General features: G+C 44.1%; 1 long non-coding RNA gene across 1 annotated transcript in view; it reads right to left on the bottom strand.

Annotated features, from left to right (window-relative positions):
- Nucleotides 1–3087, bottom strand: part of LOC106150136 — a 76258-nt gene extending 73171 nt beyond the window's left edge. Inside the window, exon 1 of the long non-coding RNA XR_001236765.1 lies at nt 2968–3087. This is a non-coding gene — a long non-coding RNA (uncharacterized LOC106150136). The remainder of the gene's footprint in view (nt 1–2967) is intronic.
- Between the last annotated feature and the right edge of the window lie 18457 nt (nt 3088–21544).

Genomic DNA, 21544 nt, shown 5'->3' with positions numbered 1-21544 from the left:
AGAGGAACTGCCCTAAGAAGCCCCATGGGCCATGCCCTGAATGCAAAGGTGACCACTGGAGATCAGTCTGCCCTCTGAAGTGGAGGCCCCAGAGCTCAGACCCATCCTACCAGTTAGTCCAACAGGAATGAGGGGGCCTGGGGCATACTCTGCCTTCTCCCTCTGGCCAGACTGTCATCTCCGTGGAGGAGCCCTGGGTAATCATGACTATGGAGGAGCAAGAAAACAGCCTGTTGCTAGACACAGGTGCAAGTCCCTCAGTCCTTCTTTTCAATCCTGGCCTTCCTTCCAGCCATCACACCTCAGTGACAGGAGTCACTGGTAAGGAGGTAATATGCTATTTTTGACAACCCTTAGGCTGTAACTACTTGTTAGGTCCTTCTTGCATATCTCTGTCTTCCTGAGAAATCATTTTGAAGATACCAACATGTATTACAGCAGCCATTGATATTTTCCTACTAATCTGTCCATACCTCTGTAATGTTTGTATTGTTCCTATCCTATTTCGTAAATAGATGCATGTCTATTATTATGTGTTTCCTACAACAATCATTGAGAATAGTTAATGATTATTCAATTGATCACTCATGTATAGCTCTATTTATTTTCTTTAGAAGCCACTTTGAAGATACCAAAGTATAGTACAACAACTATTGATAATCTCCTATCATTTTTGTCTGTAACTCGCTATTATCTGTCTATTTGTTTTCCTGAGAAACTATCTTGTAGATAACAATATGTAAAACAATAACCATTGATAATTTCCTACCACTTTGTCTGTAATTTGGTAAGCCCCCCATTATTATGTTATCCTTCTTTTACTCTTTGAAATAAAAAATATATATATATGATGGTATATACAGAGTATATGGTGCCGTGTATAAGAGAGAGAGAACATCTCCAGGTAAACAAGGATGTTTAGTAATTAAGTATGCCTCTAGCATATGGCGTGTATATGGCACACGACAGGTATCTAGTATATAAACATTCGTGTACATAAACATGTACGGCACATATAGAGAAGATAGAGCTTTCGGTAGCTATTTCCAGGTGGCCAGTATTCTGATTTACACTAATTTAGAATGTCAGTACTGTACGTCGCTCTCCAGATTGCCACCACTTAAATTCTGGAAGCCCTTCCCGGGATTGTGATGTAAAACACTGAAAATCCCGGCGTCTGATGGAGCCCTCATGCCAGCTTAACCCTAATTGCCTGAGCCCAATTAGCAACAAATCAGATTTCCCCTTGGCTTCATCTGATGAAGGAAGCTTTGGCAGCAGCATCTGCCTGCGCCAAGTGGGACGAAGAGGCAGAGCATAATGAGATTGGAGAGTGGCAGGGAGCACGGCGCAGGGATGAGGCTCCGTGCCTGCTGCCTGGGTCCCAAGGTGGCAGCCGGCGTGGGGTACTCTCATTCTTGTCGCCTTTCCATGCCTCCCCCAACCTCTGCTGGGCGGCAGTTTCCTTCTGCATCCTGCCACCCTCTCCTAGCTTGGATGTCATCATTTCAGAAGGAACTTTCTAGTCTGGCCTGGTGGCACACACCTGTAATCCCAGCTCTAGGGAGGCTGAGGCAGGAGGATTGTTGCTATTTCGAGACCAGCCTGGGCTACAAAGTGAGCTCAAGGCCAGCCTGAGCAGCATAGCGAGACTCTATCTCAAAAAGACAAAAAATAAATAAAAATAGAAAAAAAAAAGAAGGAACTTTCTTGCACCAAATGACAGTGTTTACAAATGATGTTGGTAAGGATCCTAGGTACCAAGTGGAATCCTAGAAAAATGACTTGATGCTCTTGGTCTCGTCTGCCTCTGCTTCTGCGCTTTTCTGTAACAGACATGCACACGTGCACATACACACACACACACACACACACACAGAGTCCTGCAGTGTGGACACGGGGGCCAGCCACAGGAGGATGCAGGGTGCAGGGCCCACACAGCATGAGGCACAGACCAGCAGCACTGGCGCCCTGTGAAGCATACCCTGCCAAAGCCTCCTCTCTCTGGCTCTCAAGGTCAGAATAATAGATTACGAAAGAGTGGAAAAGCACTGCTCAGAAAATGGGCCGTGGGGACTTTCCTCTGGATGAGGAAGGAGAGAACAATGCCTGCCACCAGGCAGCAGGTCGTCCGGGCTCCCGAAGGAAGGAAATGTGCAGTGTGGGGTCCCAGACGGCCCCCCTCGGCAGCAGCTCTCACTCCAAGGGCTTTGACAAAACAAGAGATGGAGACGCAGTCACAGATCAGATGACCACAGATTAGACCACTGGAAAATTATTTTGAAGGTGTTTGGATATAGAAGAAACTGTCCCAAACATTAACATGTTTCACAAAAATCAAGTGGCATTTCGTGGCAGCTACTTTTTCTTGAATCCCTTGCAGATTAAGAGGGACAAATTTGCCCCTGAAATAAATATTTCCCCATCTTCATAAACCACTGATAAGTAGTGCAGGCCAATAAGTCCTTGCCTCACTTCAAAGATCAGAGCTCAGCTGTCAATCCTGGCCTTCTGGGAGGCTGAGACAGGAGGACAACCGGTTTGAATTTGGCCTAGACAAGTTAGTGATTTATTTAGCAAGACCCTGCCTCAAAAATAAAATAAAATAAATGAAATAAAAAATTAAAATGGCTTAGAATTAATTTAATGTGAAGACCCCAAGTTTAATCCCCAGTTCCATCTAAATAAAATGTTTTAAACATTAAAAAGTAAATTTTGCTTTAGAGCAGCAAATAGAATTGACCCTCGTGCACACTGATGAAACACTGGACTCTTAAACTCCATGATGCTCAGAAGAATGATGCAGGCTTGTGGGGACTGTGGAGCCATACTCAGAAGCCGTGTTCTATGACAGTATAAGGATCACATCTCTGTACCTCGTCTTAACTTAAAAGACGCATAACTAAAAAACAAAACTACATTTCATCCGTAAAATTTGACATTTAAAAAAATCCCAGCCACACTCACCAGCTTGAAAATATTTTGGGGTTCTCATTTTTCCTGGATAATTGCAAGTGTTCAGAGCACAACTGGACCTCAGAGAACTGTCTGAGGGGACTCCCAGTGCTTAGATTTCTCTCCCAGCACAGTTTATTCCCAAACAGGTCAGCAAAGAGGTTGCCATGTTACAGGCTCATACCCTAGATGCAAAACATCCAGGAGAGACAGCCAGAAATAGAGTTGGAGATTCCAGAAGCTCTTCCAGCCCCTGCCTTTTGCTCACCCCAGTGCTGCTCCTACCCCCGGCCTCCTGGCATCTCCTGGCAGCTGCCACGGGTGAAAACCAGTCTTTCCGGTCCCCGTGTGCAGCCACCTCTGAATGTCTGCATTATAGGCCTCTTTCCCCTGGTGGGACTGCAGGGAATCGATGAGTTAGGTGGTAGGGTGCAACCTTGCAGTCCTGGCTAGAGGGAGACCACACTGCCCCAGGAAACCACCAAGGGGTCAGGTCCACCCAGAGATCCCTGCATCATCCAGGCCCTTCCCAGAGGAGACAGGCCCTTCTCAGAATGGAAAGAACCATCCCCCAGCTCCTTGAGCCTGGGCTTGAATGCCCAGCTGGGGCCACTCAGCTGAAGTTTTTCCTCCAAGTTATTCATCTTCCCCTGCAGCTTCAGGCTGGTCACCCTTGAGGCTGTGGTTCCTCAGTCTTTGCAGAACCGGGAGAGATGACTTCCCTATGATTCATGCTGCTGTTTATGGCGGAGACTCACGGAGGCCGTGGTGCCTCCCTCCGCAGCCGCCAATCTTGGAATGAGCTGGAAAGAAGCAGGGAGACCTGCCCAGGATTCCCTGCACACCCAGCCAAGCTCTGCTGCCCACCAGGTGTAGGGGGTGGGGCTCAGACCCTCCTTGGCGCACATCCAAATTGCTGGCCCTGCCTAGCATTTCACAATTGAGAAGTAGAACCAAGGAGGTCATGGTGAAGATACATGGGTAAGACCAGTTTCTCAGAAGAGCTCCTGCTGGATTAACTACAGATTACCCAGCTCTTCCTTTGCAACTATATATATTTTTTCAACTATATGATAATTTAAATATGCAGAAAAGTGCAGAAACAATGGAACAAGGTAATCACAAATCAGCATTAGCATTTTGCTATGTTTACTTCAGATTACATGTGGGCCACCAAGTCCTGTATCCCCCCACTCCCTGCCCCAGTCTCGGCTCAGCTGTGGACCTGCGTCTCCTGCCTGGACTCCAGTCCTGCTCACCAGCCCTCTCCTCACTGTACAATGTGGCAGCTTCAAACCCCTCTGGGAGCAGCCCCTTGGCTGCTTCTGCCCTCTCAAGCCCACCATCTACCCATGACCCTGGTCCCAGGCTGCCTGCAGTGCCAAGGAGCTCCAGGTGCACATCTCAAGCCTTTTTGTGGATGGAGGCTCCATAGGATGTTTGTTCATAGGAGAAGACTCAGAGAGGGATAGAGCAGCTACCTGGGCCATTGTCCGCACTGGCCTTGGGTCTGCTGCCACCAATGCATGGAGAATGTGCTAGAGTGAGGCTGGGATGGGGTGGGGTGGGCAGACAGGAAGCAGCCCCTCATCTCAGACCCAGTGCCCTGCTGGAGGAGGAGGAGCCTGTGGGCCACAGCAATGACTCCAAATCTCAGCCCTGTATCTGGACACCCCACTTCCCAGAGTTGGGCCTGAGAGAGGGCTTTGTGATACAGAGCAGAGACCAAGGTGCCACTCCATGGTCACTGGTTCTACCCAATTCTGGGGTTTTCATAGTGATAATAACAGCAGCTCACACACTCCTCCTCCTGCAGCAGGGGGTGAGGGCAGCCTGGCACATGACACACAGTGCAACACCTTGGGGCCCCTGGCCTGTGGCTGGAGGTGGCTGTGCTGCAGGAGGACACAAGGTGGGCAGCGTCTACACACTTCCTCTCTGTTTCTGCAGAGTCGGCTGCCCACCTAGAAAACAGGGCAGTGGCTCCTCCAGATGATTTGCTGCATTCATTTTCCAGAGAACGGATGTGTCTGACCCAGAGGCTGTAAAAGCATAATAGAAACTGAAACAACACCATTTCTCACTGTATCCCGCACCCTGGCTGATTGCGGCACACTTACTCCATAGCACTTGCACAGGAGGAGGAGGATCGAAACAAAGCCCTGACCAGCCCCTACTAAGTCCTGATGTGTGCTCTGCATGCATACTTGGCTGGCAGTGCACAGGGTGGTATCGGAGAAAACTCACAGTACTCAGATCCAGAGCTTATCACCCTCAGAGCTGAAAATCATGCAAAATGGGAGTCTTCCCAACCAACCTACAGAGCAACACTCCATCTTCCCTTCCTTCCCCTTCCCTTCTCTTCCCCTCCCCTCTGGATACAAGATGGAGTTCCATACAGGTGAGAGAGAGAAATTTCTGGAAGCACCAGGATTCTCAGTAGCCAATAAACTACAGCACAGTTCTGCAGAGCAACAGGGCTCTGGGTGGACACCGAGCATTCCAGGCAAGCACTGTTCCAGAAATCTGCCAGCTCCCCTCTGCAGCCAGGTGATGATGAGGGAGGCTGAAGTCCCCTGATGGAGTTTGCCAGGGAGGACTGGCCGCCAGGGCCCTGCCCAACTCACACACAAAACAGATTTGCAGACAGCGGGCTGGAAGAGGGGAGGGAGAGCAGCTCCAATTAGACTTCAAAAAAGACAGCAGACCCGACAGAGAGGCCCATTCTATGCACTTAGAAGAAAGCAAGGAAGGAAGGAAGGAAGGAAGGAAGGAAGGAAGGAAGGAAGGAAGGAAGGAAGGGAGGGAAGGAGGGAGGGAGGGAAGGAGGGAGGCAGGGAGGGGAGAGGTGAAGAGAAGGACATTTATCAATAATTAAGGTATCCAGGGAGCCAGTCTTTTCTAAAAACAATGGTAAGGATGCCAACTCACCTGAGACTTTGCCTTCCAAGCCCTATCCATCCTCAACTCAAGTCCTTTTGTCTTGCATATTGGCAGTTCTTACAAACTCCACTTTCTTTGCTTAGCCACTAGCCAACTGTACAAGATGTGTTCTGCATCTTACCTTAGCCACTAGGCCACATCTGGAGAGATGCTCAGGAGCCCCTAAATCCAGACTGACACTTGACTCTTCCTACTGGTGAGGACCTACATTTCTCCTGGCCTGGAAGCCAAGCAAGCCCACCTTGCTGCTGACACTGCACAGCCCATGTGATGGTACAATATTGTGATTTCTAATAAAAATCAAATGTTTTGGTCTTGGTGCCCAATTCTTTGCACAGAGCTTCCCAATCCCTTATAATATCCAGATCAACAAGGCAGCATCTTTTGTCTTAGCAGTTGGTTTTTGACTCAATTTCTGACACAGAGTTCCAGAATTGCATAGGATTTCCTGGGTGATAGGAGCCTCTTTTGTTCTAATGAGTACCTCTTGGAATGGAATCAGTCACTTAAAAAGCCTAAGCCAAGAGAGAAGCTTGTAACTTTCAGCCCCACAACATATTCTCTGGTAAAGCGAGAGAGAATGGAGGTTGAGTTCGTAAGTGGTCCTGCTATGAAGCCTCTATAAAAGTCTCTGAACCTCTGTATTAGTGAATAAGAACAAATATGTGTGCAGGGAGGTTGGCACACCCAAGAAGACGTGGAGTCTTTACACACACGCGCACACACACACACACACACACACACAGCCTGTCCTATTCCTCTGCTCCCTTGGCTATTCCTGAGGCATATCCACTGGTAATAAATGGGTAGAAGGAAGGAAAGTGTTTCTGTGACTTCTGTGAGCCATTTTAGCAAATGATCAAACACAAAAAAAGGGTGCCTCAGATTTGTAGCCCAGATTGTGGGTGCCTCAGATTTGTAGCCCAGTTGAACAGAAGCTGGGCTGGTATCTGGAGTAGGGGGCAGTTTTGTGATGCTGAGATCTTCACCTGCAGGATCTGACACTATCTCCAGGTAGATGGTGTTAGAATTGAACTGTAGGACATGCAGGTGACAGAGAATTACTAAATGTGGGAAAGACCCAGATATCTGGTCACAGAAGTGCACTACGCTGTCATCTCTTTTAGCCACTGAGTAGCTGTGTAAAGGCAAGGACTCCAAAGGGTGGCTACTTTTCATAAATTTCCCAATTTCCCTGAAGAGAGAGCATCAGTGGTTCAGATTGTCTTCCTTTCACCTTACTACAGACCTTTATCACATCATAGCTGCTCACCAGGGAAGGGCCGAGGTTTGGAATTGCAGAAAGTCTGCAAAGCCCATGGTCTGTGATTTAATTTTTATTTCATTCCATTTTAATTCACATTTTACTTATTTTTGTGGTGCTAGAACTCAAATCATGGCCTTCCCTTGACATCCCAGGGAGGACCCTACCACTGAGTCACATCCCTGGCCCTGCTGTCTTAATTTAAGAACAAAAGCAGGCAGGAGAGCAGGAGAAGGATGAAGAGGAGAACTTTTTGGGAGAAAAAAAAAGCAAGAACTATGATAGGACCTCTCTTTTCTTCTTTCTGGTTAAGAGGGGGACACTTAGCACATCCCAGCCATGGGCAATAGCTGTTCATATGGTTTGGAAAGAACATGATGGCGCTATTTTCATGCCAGATAACACAAGGAAGATGGTGTAAGGAGGAGGAATGAAATGTTAAAAATAGAACCTGATTGAATATGATGAGAAGAGGATGTAAAGAACAATACTGAGTAGAAGATATTTAATGTATTTGGAGGAAAATGCTCTGTACAATATGAGACATGGTGGTGTATGGATAATGGAAGTGTGCATTCTCTCCAGAGTCATACAGACACAGGGGACAGGACACCTTAGAAATAAGAGCAACATGTATCTTGGTAATTATTTTTCAAACCACAATTTCACCATCATAGAGTCATCTAGCCTCCCTTAAGTTAGTTTCCTCATCTGAAGAATTAGTTAGAAGACAAAATTTTCTCTCTATGATTCTACGGGTTGTTGTAAAGATCTACTGAAGTAAGTGATCTGTGAACACTTCAAAAAGAATATCACAAAAAAAATTTATTCTGGAAGTATAAGCATCTCTCTACATCTACAGAACATTGATTCAAGACCCCAAAAATAACCAAAATCTATAGATGCTGAGATCCCATTTATAAAAGGACAAAGTATTTGCACATAACATATATCCTCCTGTATATTTTACATCACCTCTAGATTACTTAAAACAGCTAATAAATATAGTGTAAATGCTATGTAAATAGTTGCTATGCTCTGTTGTTTAGGGAATTTGACAAGGAAAAATGTACATGTTTAGCACAGATGCAATTTTTAAAAATATTTTTGACCCACGGTTAGTTGAACTAGCAAATGCAGAACTCATAGATACAGAAGACTAACTGTAAATATCATTTATTATACTAGATTTCGTATCAGTGTAACTGAGAGAACATTGGTTTTCATAGAAAAAAACAAGAGCCTGTAATGGACAGATTGAAGACAGGCATAATCCAGGATTTTTACCCATGCCTCCAACCTACTTGGATTCTCTTTTCAGGAGGTTCATGGAGAAGATGCATAATGGTGCATCACATGTTTTTTTTTTTTTATTTTTTATTTTTTATTTTTTGTTTTTTTTTCCGGTACCAGGAATCGAACTCACGACCTTGTGCTTGCCAGGCAGGCACTGTGCTGCTGAGCTAAATCCCCAGCCCCCTAACATGGTTTATATTTAATGTACAAAGACATTTCTTGAAAGCAACTTGAATGAGGGTGGGAGAGAGTTAACCCAAGAACACTGAAAATAATACTGGAAGCTCTGCTATCATGTGCAGAAAGCTTCCTGCAAGGACAGCCAAGTTCCTAGAGAGGAAAAAGTGTGTGTATGTGTGTGTGTGTGTGTGTGTGTGTGTGTGTGTGTGTGTGCACTTGTGTCCATAATTACAAAATTCTTAGGGATTGTGTATTTTAGGATGGCCTTTCTCCATTCGTCCTCCCTTCTGAAAAAGGAAGCTGTCCTAATGCAAAAGGCACAGGTCTCAGAAATCCTCAAGCACCTGCCTCCAGCTCTGCCTGGATTCCTAAACCAAGGAGCAACCAAGGGCTCACAACCCGTTCCTCTGGCACCCGCAGCATTTCTACCCTGGAGTGGGTGTGGCAGTGACACGGGCTGTTTGTTTTTCAGGGTCAGGTTGGCACATTTCTAGACTAGGGCTCAGGGTGAATGTTTAGATGTCATTTGCAGTTGTCTGGTGCTTGGTTCCAGCATCAAAAGCAGTTCCCTGCTTGCTGTTGTCCCATACCCTTTGTCTCCTCCTCTGGGCTGGTGGGAATTCAAGACGCGAGAGGAAAAGAAAAGAGTGGAGAGAAGTGGAGGGGAGGAGAGAAGAGGCAAGACAGGAGTGGAAAGCACAGGGGCTGGGGATTTAGCTCAGCAGCACAGTGCCTGCCTGGCAAGCACAAGGTCCTGAGTTCAATTCCTGGTACCGGAAAAAAAACAAAAAAACAAAACAATAAAAAAAAGCAGTGGAAAGCATAAGGGAGAAGGCAGGGGGAGAATGGGTACTTGGCAACGTCTCCATCTCTTCCCAACAGCCCCTTCTCTGGCACATCACACCCTCCCCTTTCCTGGGGGCCTGCTTTGCCCCAGTATTGGGAATTGGGCTTGTTTACACAGCTTATTATTCTGTCTTTGCAGTTGCTATAGCAACCACCAGGGGTCAGTTTACAGAATCCAGGAAGTCCTGGGGAGTTAGCACTTCAGCTCTTACACAAAGTACATCATAAAGCAAAAGCCCAGCTACTCATGGAAGAAACAGAGAATAAAGCTTTCTATGAGTGTAACCGTCGCTTGGGGCATAAAGCTTCACTCCTGAGGCCGCATTTTGTCCTTGTGGAAAGGGCCACTCCAGAACAGCTGATAGGAGAGGAAAGGCCTTCCAACTGTATTTTCCTTTCTCCTCCTGCCCCTTTGCCTATCTTAATGGCCTGGAGACATTTGTAAATAAAGATAACAAAGATGATGGCCAGGGTTCATTTGAGCAAAATATTGCTTTCGTTAATATAGGTATTAACTGAGAACCAGAGAGATCTTTACATGCATTATTTCCCCATCTTTCCCAGGGGGTTAGTGGCACAGCAACCAATCAGCATCCAACAAAACCCAAGGGAGCCCTTTTCCTTTTGCTGAGCATGCTGGGTAAACTCCCAGGATGCACACCCAGTCAAGAATTTCCAGCCGAGCTAACCTGACTTAACAAATATAAAACATAGATGCTCAATTGAATTTGATTTTCAGAGAAGCAATTGTTAAATATGACTCTTGGATGAGGTAAAGTTGACAAAGTTTATTTGGAAAAGAAAAGTTTCTAGAAACAGGCAACAGGGAAGTTGGTTCAAAACGGGCAGGGAAGTTGGTTCCAAATGCTCTCCCACCCCACCACATGCGTAGGCTCTATTTATAGCCCTTGAGAAGGGAAGTGACATCCAGAAACAAAATGATTAGCTATTTTTGTCTGTATGGCCATTTCGCGGTAGCTTTCAGCATCTAGTGGGCCGGAAGTCCAGCTGCTCGGATGCGGGAGACTCAGTGAACTCTTAATTGGGTTACAACTTGGTTCACATCAAGCTTGGTTTCAGTTTACAATGTGTGGAGGCCATTTTCGGTCAAATTTTATCACTCAGGTATGGAAACAGATCAATCCTATCAATTTAACACAATGAATAAATTTTAACACAATTATACTTTTACATGTGTTACACACTATTTGGAACATATATATACTAAGTCTATCTAACTTACTCCAAATCTGTCCTAAACTTCCTCCTCATTACCACTGTGTCCCCCCCAAAAGGACAACAGATGCTTCTCTGTTACAACTAAATATACCGTCAATGACCATTCAGGATGGTGTAAACTTTGCACCGTCCTACTGATCATGAACAAAGGAAAAGAGCTGATCTTAAACTGGAAGCAAGTCAACCTAGCCACCTTCAGGTGAATGCCCTGATCTTTCCTCAGATCCAAACAAAATTCACTTTTTAAAGAATAACGATTTTCATTTTTTGACAGGAAAAAGTGTGCATGTGTGTGTGTGTGTGTGTGTGTGTGATGGTATGAATAGTGGTTGTTTCTGAGCATTAGACTGAAAAAGCCAATAGGGCCAGCAGATCATCCATGTCTCCATGGTCTTTTTGGTTCTTTGTGTGTCTGGTATCCAAATACATTCACAGGCCAGGCGAAAATGACATGTGCATTTATCAAAGTCCCACTCTTCCTGGCAATGTTTTTTGCTCAGAAGTCTTGGCTTCTTCTTCATCAAGAAGGCTGGATCAGTGAAAGTTTTACTCTGTTTTATAGAACTTCTAGAAAATGTAGGCCACCGGTTACAATGGGGTAAACTATGATGGCTTTATATCCATCTTGACCCTAAATCTACAAACCCAACACTTGAGACAAAGAAATCAGGAAGTGGATTGGGATGTAGCTCAGTGTTAGAACATGTGCTTAGCATACACAAGAGGCCTTGGGTTCAAGGCCCCAGCACAGGGTTTGGAGGGGAGAGACTGAGAAACCAAAACTTCCATGAAAATAAAAGAAACAGTAGCAATAAAACACTCTGTCAGGGCCCTGCTGGCTCAGACTGTAAGGGTTCCCACAGCTCTAACCCAAAACAGATCATTAAAGGAAAACAGTCAAGATAACATCATGTACAATAAAAATGTTTTCACCTGATACTGTAAAACTGTCAATAGAGTTTTTCACCCAGAGAAAGACAGAGACAGAGAAACAGATTATTTTAGAAGTTAATGCTAAAGCCTGGGTTCTGTCCCTCCCCCCGGTTCGGAATGTGACTCCTTGAGAGTCTGTGGGCAGTTCCTGGACTTAGCTTCCCAACAGGTACAACGCAGCCCCTGATTCAGTGTTGTGAGTACTCCTTGCGAACTGAAGGAGGGCCGTGAGAGCATCTGTAATCATGCTGAGCTGTTCAGACAAAAAGCAGGAAGTATGAAATGCGATTACTTGTGCTACTCACTTTTTAACAAGCAACTTGATTTAGAAGTTGGAATCAATCTAGTTTGGTCTGGTCTAAAGCACTTTGAAAGGACTTCATGTCTGAAATTTTGTTTTCATTTATGTTTTCAAAACCAATTCTCTCTCTCTCTCTTTCTGTATCATTTGTTAATAAACCCTGCATCTGAAGCTCAAGCTGTCAGACAGTGTCTAGTTAACACCATTCAACAGCTGTTAAATGGGATAATCACCTGTTTATCCTCCTGTCACTAATTCAAATGCTAATTGCACCACAGGCTCTGGCTTATTCTCCGACTCAAGCCAGACCAGGTGTGCAGCTCTCCAAAAGGATGCAGCAGGATCGTGGGTATCTGTGACTCATTTCCAGTGACACAGACAAAACAGGGCAACGCACTCTCATGCACACACAAAGAACGAACAAACATGCTGTTCATAACTGTGAAAAATTAGAAATGACCTAGATGTCAAATTACTATGAAATGAACCAAAGTACATAGCATGGAATGTAGTATTATGCAATCAGTCATTCAAAGGATGTTTATGAGGATGATTAAGTAACACGTAAAATACCTTCTTATGGTCAATGGAAAAGATAATATGCAAAACTATTATATGAAGACACATATGGGGAAAATTTTTGCACAGAAGGTGGGCTGAAGATGTGGCTCAGTGAGAAGAGGTCTTGCCTAGCACGTGTGAGGCCCTGGGTTTGATTCCCAGCACCACAATAAAAGACAAAGGAAATATATGATGGTCTTAAAACTTAAAAATACATCAATATTTAGAATATTGACTAAGAGGATTATTCCAGAGACTGGGGATGCTGGGCACATGTGATAAATCCCTGTTTCCATGGAGCTTGCATCCAGAAGAAGGACAAAATACAAGCAGAGAACTCAGTGAATGAGATGGTATGCTTAAAAAAAAAAAAAAAGAGATGGTATGCTTAGTGATGATTCTAAGAAGAAAGCTTACAAATGGTTAAGGGGTGCAGGGAGCAGAGGGTCCCCTTTAGATCGGGTCATGGAGGAGCCTTCACGGCAAACATAAGCATGACAAAGTCAGCAGATAGGTGTGGGTTGGAGTGGCCACAGAGCAAGGGAGAGAATAGGAAGAAGTTGAGTTTGGAGAGACAAGCAGGAGCCAGATGATGCTTATGGGAAGGAAGAGAACACTCAGTGAGCATTTCCCACGGAGCTCAGGTGTGAGATGTGGGGTAGGAGCCAGGGTGGCAGTCATGGTAATAGAAGAGGTCAATGTGACCAAGGATGTAGCCGGAAGGTAAACCTGGCACAAACTGCTAAATAACCAAATTTGGAGTTAGTGGGATGGGGGAATACTGAAAAAAAGAATTCCACATTACAACAGGATTTTGAATGTGGACAATTAAATGTTTTGTAATTCCACTTAATGAACTGAGAATAGCTAGTGGAGGAAAACTGAAGGCTATATTTTGGTCATTTACCTTCGAAATGCCCATTCTGCATCCCAAAAGGAGGATGGGTAAGTAGTTCTTGGCTCAATCTCAGGGAAAAATCAAGACCAGAAATATCTCAGGAGTGATTGGTATGTTGATAGGTGTCAGTGTGTTCTGTGCTACTGTAACAAAATACCTGAGACAATGTAATGTATAAAGCACAGATTTATTACTTACAATTCTGGAGGCTAGGAAGTCCAAGAGCAAGGGACCACCTCTGGTGATGAGGGACGTCTTGCTAAATCACACCATGGCAGAAAGTGAAGGGCAAGACAGTCAAGGCAGCAAGAAGGAACCAAATTTGCTTTGATAACAAACCCACTGCCATGGTAACAACCCTAATCCACCGATAAGGGCAAAGCCCTCAAGAGCTAATCAGCTCTTAAAGATCCCACCTCTCAACACATGCCCTAAGGATTCATTTCCAACACTTTGGGGGACACACTCAAGCTGGAGCAACAATATTTAAAGCAAGGAACTAGATGGAACAACCTAGACAGTCCACAGACAGGAAAGACCCCTAAGACAGAGTTCGACGCTAGGCTCAGATGAGGAGCCAGGAAAGAAATGATGAGGGACTTAGGAGGGAAACCAAAGAAATATGGGGTGCAACACCAGGAGAAAAATACAGTCTTAAGACAGACAGGAGAGACGAGGGGAGGATTGCAGGTGTGCACCACCACATCCACCTCTTGTAGGTTTTGATTCCTGGTTTCAGGACCTGAATGATCTTCAGTTCATAAAGTCCATTCCAGTCAGTATGGTGAAATTTCAAAGCAATTCACTTATAATTATTTTGGACTAGGCAATATTATGAGTATATTTTAATAATTGAACTGAAAATACTGGAGCAATGAAATTATTTTGAACATTCTAATTTACCCTTGGATTTCTGTTACACTACTCAAATAATTTTGAGGGCACATGTAATAGTTTTAAATAAATTGATGGAACCTGGTATGAGAGAAAGATTCAGAGATGGAAAAGAATTAGAAATAGAATGTCCTTTAAGGAACAAGGAGTTGATAATAAAGATAAACTCAATTATAAGTCCAAAATAAATTTTAGCTTGAAGAATGTTTAAATGTTTAAAAGAGATTGATTTTTAATTTTTTTTTCTTTTCTTTTTCTTTTTCTTTTTTTTTTTTTGTTTGTCCTTTTGAGACAGGGTCTCACTAGGCAATTCAGGCTGGCCTTGAGCTCACTTTGTAGCCCAGGCTGGTCTCGAAGTCGCAACCATCCTTCTGCTTCAGCTTCCCAAGTGCTAGGATTACAGGCATGTGCCACCACGCCTGGCTGAGATTGATTTTTTTAAAACCAACATACATGTTCCGAATCTGTTATGTTTGGTTTGGTTTCATTTTGTTGAGACAGGGTCTTACTATGAAGACCAGGCTGGCCTCAAACTCACAATCTTCCTGTCTCAACCTCCCATGTGCTGGGATTACAGGTGTGCACTACTGTGCCTGAACTAATTCTGTTAATGATAGAATATTATTCATGTCTTTGGCACATTTTCATGTTTCACTTTTCTTCCAGCCATTAAATTTAAATGAAGCTAATTTCATTTAATTCGATGGATAAAGTAGAGTCCAACATTTCATTAAGATGACACAATATTTTTTAATTCACTTGAAAACAGACATGTTTGGCTTATATTTCCCTCGGGGAGTTAGAGCTCTATCTGTGCAGAGTGTGCACTGCTGCAGGTGCTCCCTGCGTGCCTGCTTCTACTCATGCCTTTACAAAAGGCTGTGTAGGAATCTAGACCAGGAAGAATTTGTGCCTTGTTTTGAGACAGCCTAAGCAGCACAAAATGCACAAAAGTCTAGCAAATGACATCACTCTATTTGTTGTACTTTCTAGTTGTGTGACTCGGACAAACTGCCCACCTTTCTGAGCTTTGGATTACAGCCTACAACTGGAAAAATATAACACCTAACACCAGGGGTTGCTGGGGGATTAAATGAGATACCATGTGAGCTCCTAGATAGTTCCTGGGATATGGGTAAATTCTGCCCACTTGTAGGAACTCTCGCCTTCATTAGCAAAATAAATGTGCTTGCGGCTCTAATAGCCTCTGTGCACCAGGGGGATGGGACAAGCAGAGGGCTTGGCACATAGTCAGCGCCCAATAAACTCTTGGAGGCTGATGAGTTAATTAACTGGCTAATTAATCAATATAACCAAGGACCGTCCATAAAAGAACAACAAAAATCACAATGCTCTATTTCTGTGGAGGTTTTACAGTCTCTCCAGTGAATGAGTCATGTCTACAGGGCCACAAGGAGGAGTGAAAGCTGAACAGTGCCAGGGTTGTGGGCTGTGGAGAAGTGTGTTTCTCCCTTCGTTTTTGACCAATTTGTTCTTTCATCCAATTTGCTTTCAACCAGAGCTCCAGCCTTGTTTTACTGGCTGTCCACTGAAGTCTGTACAAAGGGTAACTCTACAAGACATCGGATTCCTACCACCGCCCTCCCCACCTTTCCTCCCGTACCCCTGCCCACACCCCCATGGTACTGGATGACTTGGACAGGGCAATGGGTTCAAATGCTTGCCAAACAGAATCTCTTTCCAAGTCCTGAATGGAGAGGCATAGCCACAATTAGTAGATGATGACGAACATGCAACTGATAAAGGTAACAGCAGAGAGCAAGGTTGGTTGCATCACATTGAGTGAGCAAAAGGCAGCTGAAAGAAAAGAAGGAAAAAGGAGAGCAAGCATGTAGGGAAGAGCAACACGAAAAGTCACATAGAGATGCAGACAGGAGGGATACCAGCCCCAGGGTTAAGTTGGCACAGATCCTGATATTGTTTCCAAGGCCTGTAGAGGCCCTAGGCATTGGTGGTGCGAATGTCTGTCCCCTTTGTTGATGTAGGATGTAGACCTGTGACACTGCTGGTTGGGCCAATAAGGCAGGCTGTCATGTGAAGTGGAATATTCCCCACAACATCTTTGCCACTGGCCATCTGAGATCCATTACCATGCAATGAGACGGGAGAGCTCAGGCCAAACTGACTTACTCCTCAGTTACTAGTATTGTGCAGCCCAGGTCCTGCGGTTCTCAAGAAAATGCAGCTTGAATTATGGGCTTTGCTAACTTTTATACACTCACATACCTGAGTGTGTTTTGCACACAGGTGAAAAATAGCCCTCCCCACCTACCCGATCTTTTGGGGTCAGCCTGTAATGGCCCCAACCTAGATCATGGTGGCCAAGCCATCCTTTTCTCATGACTCACTCATTCTATCAGAAAGAATTCAATTCTCACAACCACTAAAGTTTCAAAGATATGTGAATTAATTCATTCAAAGTAATGCACCACGTGTCAGAAGTGATATCACTTTCTATGATCTTAGTCAAAGAAAAGGAAATTTTAAAAAAATATATATAAATTTAAATCTAGTTTAGAAGGAAAGTAAGCCCATATGCAAACCCTATCAGGTCTTAGGTCTGCTTGGAAAAGTAAGAGTAAAACTGTACTCTATATAGGGATTTGCACACTCAGGTTCACAGCACAACACCTCAAACGTGGAAGCAACTCCAGTGTCCATTGGCAGATGAATGGACAAGAAAAGTGTGACACATATGGGCAATGGGTTACCCAATCTTAAAGGAAATTCTTCCACAAGCTATAACATGGGTGAACCCTGAAAACATCATGCTATGAGAAATAAGCCAATCACAAAAGGACAAACGTCAGATGGTACCAGTTACAAGAATTACCTACAGCAGTCAAATTTATGGCAGCAGAAAACTGCCTGGGTTGTCACGGGTGGTGTCCAGAAGAAGGGCAGGAGCACTGAAGGGGACAGAGCTTTGGTTTTGTAAGACGGAAAGTTTCCAGAGGTGGGTGGTAGCAGTGGCTGCCCAACAATGTACATACACACTTAATGCTACTGAAATCTACTCTTAAAAATGGCTAATATGATAAATTTTATGTTGTATTTGTAGTAATACAATTAAAGTTGACTAGGCAGTCAAAGCATTGGACAATGTATCCTATAAAAAACTTTTCTCTCTGCCCATGTCTGTCTTTCTGATAAGAGTGTTTGCTTATTTGTTTTATTTTATTCTGCTTTATCAACACTGAAGATCAAACTCAGGATCACTGCACTGAATTTCACATCCAGCCTTTTTTAATATTTATTTTGAGACCAAGTCTCAAGTCACTAAGTTGCCCAGGCTGGGGTTGAACTTGCAGTGCTTCTACCCCAGCCTCCCAGAAGGAGGAGTTTGTTTCTTTTAAATTTACCTTTCAGTAATGAAATTCAGAAAAGAAGAGACAGTTTGAGAAAGGTACAGGACCTTCTGTTTGCTTCTCTGGACCAGAGAACACCAGCCAAGGAAAATCGTGGTCAGGATGCAGTCAGGACAGGGTTGGTTCATTGTGTTCCTTGAATTCAATACGCCTCTTCCTCCAGCTCCCCTTTCCCCACTCAGCCTAGGATGAGGGAGCAGACCTCTGCCTTGGGGCCCCACGCTGATGTCTTTGGCAGGACGTTGGGAGGAACTTCCTCCTCCTCCGTGGAGTGCATTGCCCAACTGGCAGGTGCGATGAAAGGGGTTTTGTCTGGGATGCATACAGTAAAATCCGACCCACATGCATGAAAATATCCATGAATAAAGAGCTTTCATCAGAAAGAATTCGAGTTTTGAAATGAAAGGTTGAAAGGTCTCGCTGTATCACTCAATAAAAGTGTGCTTAAAAGTCGTACTTTGTGTCATTACCACTGAGTATGTTCATTGACTATTATTAGAAAAGTGTCATAGCTCTAAACAGGAAGCATTTCTAGATATGTATGCTTCTCTTGTAACCCCAGTGTGTTCTGGTTTTACAGCCTTTCTAGGTGTTCTTCACTATTTAGATGACAAGGCAGAAAGCAGCTGCTCTTAATACTCAGGACATGGGAATCCTCGGGTCACCAGTTGGCTGCTTGTTTAGTCTCTTCCTGTAACAGCCAGCTCTGGCTTGGTGCTTGGGAGCCTCAAGCTTCTGGCTTCCCCCACAATGACCCCGTGTAGACACAGCACCTCTCTCCCCACCACGTTCCCCAAGATGGCATGGCACTGCATGTGACAGCCGGTGCAGGAGAGTACAGGAAGAAACCAAAACCGAACACCAGACCTCTTGTTCCCAGAAATCATAGCTATTTCTTGGTGCTGGGTCCAGGCCTCTCACCACATGGCTTGGGGCCTCAGCACTCTCTGGTGCTGATGTCCTATACCTTCTCTTGCTGGACATCTCCACCTCTCATTTCTACAGCTGCCAGGAAGATCACACAGGATTCTTATTTTATTGCATAAAACAACTTCCTTGTTCTGCATAGTATCTCTGTCAAGCAAAAAGCCCTCTTGATAAATAAGACATTTACCTAGGTCTTTCACCTTAGCATCCAAAAATAAAACCAGTAGAAACATTTAAACTGTGTGCTCGTTAATTGAAAAATGTTCTGGCTTTAAACTTCCCCCCAAATGGCAACTTGTTGTTGAGGTCTGAGTTGGCCACTCTATCTAAGTTAGGCAAGCCCTCATCCTCCAGCTCCTGAGTTTCTCACTCTGCTATCTTAGGCAGTGTTTGCTGGAATAAGACTCTTGCAGGAGGCCCTTGGGGATGACTCCTGGAACAGCTAGTGTGGTCAACTGCCACCAGGGCCTCAGCCTTCCCTCTGGGAGCTCCAGAGCTGGAGCAGACAATGATCCTAGCACCTGGGTGGTGGAAGTCCCTTATTCCCGAAGAGGGAGTCTAGGCCAAAGGCCATAATGTTCACTATGCCCACCCTATGTTTTGTTTTTGCCATGGCACCTGTCACCTCCTATTTACTATATAAAGTACTGCGATATTCATTGCAACCATTCTTTGTTAACTGTCCCAGCTCCCTTCTCCACCGCCCTTGCTAAACTGTAAGCTCCCTGAGAGCTGGACTCTTTCGACTTTCCACCATGCCAAGAAAGGTTCCTGGCGTGTAGGGCACACTCCATAAACCTCTGTTGATGAATGAAAGAATTCATGCGTTTCTGGTTGAATACTTAGACAAGGCTTGGGTTTTTCTCCCCACCAGCCGTCGGTGCAGGAGAAGGAGTGGAAGTTCTCTCCATGTGTGTCTAGGACGGATCCGAAGGGCTTCTCTGCTTCATACCACACACCAGCGGTTTCTGCGCACTCCTCACTAGGTAACTCCCAAGCTGCATGATCTGGAGCTAGTCACCGGGCCGCTTGGGGGAGTTTCCTTATTTAAATTTAACCCTAAATGTTATTTATTTTCCAAAAAGAAAAGAAGGAAGGAAGGAAGGAAGGAAGGAAGGAAGGAAGGAAGGAAGGAAGGAAAGGAGGAAGAAATTGACTCCAGTATCACCAGAGTCAACGTCACAAACTGCAACTCTTCTTCCTGTTTACTTTTTCTAAAAATGTGTTGTTCCCTTTGCCAGTGTTTTAAATATTCCTACTCTAAAATTCTGCGAAGGAGACACAGTGCTGCACAGAGGATTCTTCTTGTTATTCGTGGGTAACTTAGATTCTATTCTGGGGGCTGGGGATTTAGCTCAGTGGCACAGTGCCTGCCTGGCAAGCGCAAGGTCGTAAGTTTGATTCTTGGTATCGGAAAAAAAACAAGAAAAAAAAAAAATAGATCCTATTCTGAGAAAGAACTTTACAAAATGAATCCCTTCCAAAAGCATCCAAAAACGCACAATTGAAACATCTCCCTCTTTTCTAAATTCCTCCTGCCACAATTAATCCCTATGTTCCTTTGAAAAAAAAAAAAAAAAATGTTTTTCATTTAAACTGAGTTTCCGTTAAGGCAAAAATATACCTCCTTTGGAGCTTATCAAAGTGTCCACAATACAGCAGGCTCTCTGGAAACATTGTAGACATTCACTAGGCAAAGGAAGAGTTTATGTACTTCTAGGCTTGAAATATTACAACTTCAGCCTTCTCTACCCTAATAAGTCAACTTAGTTAACACAACTAGAACAGACTAGTCACAGCACTGAACAGCAATACACCAACACCAGTCACCAACACCACACACTTTTCTTGTCTCTCACAGAAAAATTTAGGAAATAGTAGTAGAACTGACTAATATGACTGCACTTTTCCTAATAGATCACATAATGTCCATCGTAAGAAGGAATAGAAAACTTATAAGGGAAAAGGAGTGAGATGGAAGGAAAAAAAGGAAGCATTCTTACAGTGCTTTTAAAGTTGAAAAAGAAAAAGTAATATTTAGGTGCCCAGCATACAAAGACCTACAGAAGCCAGGTGGCCAACCTAAAACACCAGGGACAGAGAAAGGGAGGAGGCTAGGGCCAAGTGGGGCTCACTCCTGTCCTGGGAACCTACACTGCTGTTGTGTGGGCACATGTTTTGTGGTATCTTGATTCCTTTCAACTGGCAATTAATTCAGATGCTTCTATTTAAAAATTAAACTGAAATCCATGTAAAAATTCATTACCAGGCTACCCACTGGTGATCTTGTCCCCAAGCAGAATATCATGGCCAAAAATGAACACAGAACACAAGGTTAGTACTATTTTCAGACTTGCTACAGAAAAAAAAAAGAGGATCCTCTTCTCCCTCTGCAAACCACTACCCAGAGCAACCAGCGTCAACTCTCTTCCTGGAGTCTTTGAATATTTATCTCAATTTCTCTGAAGAGCATACTTATATTGCAATGTCCTGGGTTGTCTTTATTTATTTGTTTTGTTTTCAATTTCAGACATTGGCCATGGAATTTCTATTCTGGAAGGTGGTTAGTTGGCTGGTTATTTTCACATTATACCCTCAACACATACACACACACATACACACGCTCCTTCTGTGTCTTCCCATCCTTAACATCAATAGTTTCTACTTATTAATTTTAATTAGATGGTTATCCATAACTTATGTTACCATGACTGTAAAAATTCCATTTCCAATGAGCCATAAATTTTACTATGAAAACTTTTTCTGTCCTGCACAACTGTTCTTCCAGAAGTTAATCCTTGTCCTCTTCCTTCTGCTTTCTCTGTATGTACCTGCCACTAATTCAACCCCAGACTCACACCCAACTACCTAAATCTCTCAGTACTTTCCAGTATTGTAGCAGTTTCCTCCTGAACTCT

The sequence above is a fragment of the Chinchilla lanigera genome, unplaced genomic scaffold (genome assembly GCF_000276665.1).
Source record: "Chinchilla lanigera isolate Chin_1 unplaced genomic scaffold, ChiLan1.0 scaffold00064, whole genome shotgun sequence".
In the NCBI taxonomy this organism is placed as follows: domain Eukaryota; kingdom Metazoa; phylum Chordata; class Mammalia; order Rodentia; family Chinchillidae; genus Chinchilla; species Chinchilla lanigera.
Note: the sequence above shows the minus strand (reverse complement) of the source record. Positions and strands in the feature narration are given on the sequence as shown.